The sequence below is a fragment of the Lithobates pipiens genome, unplaced genomic scaffold (genome assembly GCF_037356315.1).
Source record: "Lithobates pipiens isolate NorthernLeopardFrog02 unplaced genomic scaffold, aLitPip1_a1.2 Scaffold_18, whole genome shotgun sequence".
In the NCBI taxonomy this organism is placed as follows: domain Eukaryota; kingdom Metazoa; phylum Chordata; class Amphibia; order Anura; family Ranidae; genus Lithobates; species Lithobates pipiens.
The window spans coordinates 607385449-607388540 of NW_027507758.1; the positions used below are offsets into that span (position 1 = coordinate 607385449).

The window sequence follows — 3092 nt, forward strand, 5'->3', positions numbered from 1 at the left end:
TGTCAAAGGCTCCCGCTGCAGTCCACACTGCTATGACCCCCTGAGTCATGCAACTTGACTTGCTTGAGATTTCCTTGTGACTTATGATTTAACATTGCAGCCTATGGAATTCAAATAAATTAAGCTGGCACCTATTAAAATGAATGAGTTTTGACTTGTCATGCGACAATGTGTCACAAGTCGCATGATAGGTCACAGCACTGTGAAACTGGGCTGATCAAAATGATATCAGCAGGAAAAAGGGCCCCTGGGATCAGTTGTGAAGGGCCCTGGCTTAGTGTTGCCACCTTTTCAAGCCAAAAACCACAACACACTTTAGTTGAGGGCGACAATTTTGTTTTGTATACTACAAAATAAAACACAAACAAAAATAAACAAACCCACACACACACACACTTAAAAAAAAAAAAAAAAAAAAAAGGTGAAGAAGCGCAAAAGCAAGGTGTGGTTGTGCCATTAAGACTTAATGGTACCACTGTGCACCTGCAAAAGGGCTGTGTGCGTTTGTGAAACATCAGCTCATGGTAAACTGACCCTATCGTACTTCTGGTTATCTGTTAGCTACAACATTTGATTTTGTATAGACAGGGATGCATTAAGTTCACTTGAACCATTCGGAAATACTTGGTATTGTCCTATAAGGAGGAGCCTCTTTCAACACGCTACATATCTTGCAGTATGCTGGTACAAAACCAGTTTTGGATAGTGTTGGCCGATATCTGAGCCTCCAACTAAAATACTGTTGGTATCTCTTCTCATCTTCATCCAAACCCAGAAGATATTCAGCCAGTAATTTGGGAGATGAAAAGTCGTCAACATGAATAAAAGCGCTGGGTGGAATGAAACGCTCATAATTTTTTCGTGGAGGACCCATGACAATGGGCACACTTCCTACCATCAGTGAATTCTTCCAGAACTTTTCTGTGATGTAATCCTCATGTATGGAATTCTCAAAGGCGAGGTAGAACTTATATCTGGACAGAGTTTGCAAAGTCTCATTCCATGGAAGAGTCAAGCCATATTTTCCATAGACATCGATTGGAATGTATTTCTTTAACTCCTCATAGTATTGGGTTCTCCTGTACTTTGGGTTCCAGTTGCTCACCACCCAGGCCACAAACTTTGACTTTTGGGGGATTGTAAAATTCTCTTTTTCCAGCAACATTTTCTAGCCATCCATTCAGAACATATATATCTGAATCAAGTCGGTAGGACATTGTGAGGTTGAATTTGTCATCCAGGAGCTTTAAATTTGGGCAGTTGGATGGAGACTCCGCACTAAACCAGATCCAGTATTGGTCGGATGGTCTTGGCTCTGGAGGTAAAAGCCCTTTTGAGGCAAATACATCCCGGTGACTAACAACAACAGCATCTGCTATGGAGTATGCATTTCGGTCCACGGTGTAGAAACAACCAGCATTTTCATTTCTTGGACACCTATTTAGAGGAAACTGAAAACCTAATGGCCACGTCCAAAGTAAGATGGTCAGCAGAGACCTATTGAAGGTCTGCAATGTCTCAGTTGGTGGTTGTCTCACAGTCAATTGGTTTGATGTCACTGAGAAATCTGTCACAAAGTCTGATGTCACCTTTGGCCTGTGTTGGATTTCAACATTTGTGACCGATTGTCTTTCTACACGATAGTAGGCAAATGCAACATAGGAAATGGTTCCCAGTAACAACATGCCGAAGTAGACCAAAGTCAATTTTGAGGATGGTTTTAGGAAATCCATATGGAAGTAAAGCAGGTCCTTGTTTATGACTTTTACATGAGAACTCAGATTAATATTTAGCTCTGTGTTCCTGGGGAGAAGAAAAAAAAAAAAAAAGAAGACATAAATGGCATATAGAAACATTTATGGCAACATCTTAAAAATTGTTCAGTGCATAGACCCAACAGACCTTTCAAGGACTACCTTATGTGTGTCTCAATTGAAGTTTCTCTTTAGTGACTAACAAAACAAAAACTTTGGGGGTTTAGTGCTTTTAGGTTTTTTGCAATTTCTTTTTTTTTTCAGAATGATGTAGTTTAAACAGTCAGATGACAGCGGTTATATTAAAAACTGAAACGTGTAACAAAAAAGGTTAATTGTTAGACTAGCACAAAGTATCAATGTCAAGTATCGATTCCCCCCGCTATGCACTGACATACATGCAAGAACGAAGCTGTGTGATGAAGTTATCGGTGCGCTGTGCCGGGGAGGCTTCTAGACAGACAGGACAATCTCGAAACATCAAGTCGACTTGCTTAACCACTTAAGCCCCGGACCAGAGGTCTTTACAATTTCGCACTGCACTGCTTTAACTGGTAATTGCACGGTCATGCAATGTTGTACCCAAACTAAATTTGCGCCCTTTTCTTTCCACAAATAGAGCTTTTTTTTGATGGTATTTGATTGCCTCTATGATTTATTTTATTTTTACGATAAAAAATAAATAAATAAAAAAAAAGATATTTTCTACTTTGTTATAAGAAAAATCGAATAAACTCAATTTTAGTCATACATTTAGGCCAAAATGTATTCAGCCACATATCTTTAGTAAAAAAAAAGTCAATAAGCATATATTTATTGGTTTGCACAAAAGTTATAGCGTCTACAAACTAGAGTACATTTTCTGGAATTTACACAGCTTTTAATTTATGACTGCCAATCTCATTTCTTGAGGTGCTAAAATGGCAGGGCAGTACAAACCACCCCCAAATGACCCCATTTTTGGAAAGTAGACACCCCAAGGAAATTGCTGAGGGGCATGTTGAGCCCATTGAATATTTTTTTGTCCCAAGTGATTGAATGAAAAAAAACAAAAAAAAGTTTACAAAAAGTTGTCACTAAATGATATATTGCTCACACATGCCATAGTTATATGTGGAATTGCACCCCAAAATAAATTCTGCTGCTTCTGAGTACGGGGATACCACATATGTGGGACTTTTTGGGAGTCTAGCCACATACGGCACCCCGAAAACCAATCACTGCCTTCAGGATTTCTAAGGGTACAAATTTTTGATTTTACTCCTCACTACCTATTACAGTTTCGAAGGCCATAAAAATGCCAAAATAGCACCCCCCCCCCCCCATGACCACATTTTG

General features: G+C 39.3%; 1 pseudogene; it reads right to left on the reverse strand.

Annotated features, from left to right (window-relative positions):
- Window positions 1–601: 601 nt before the first annotated feature.
- On the reverse strand, window positions 602–1733 carry LOC143990339 (3-galactosyl-N-acetylglucosaminide 4-alpha-L-fucosyltransferase FUT3-like; annotated as a pseudogene).
- Between the last annotated feature and the right edge of the window lie 1359 nt (window positions 1734–3092).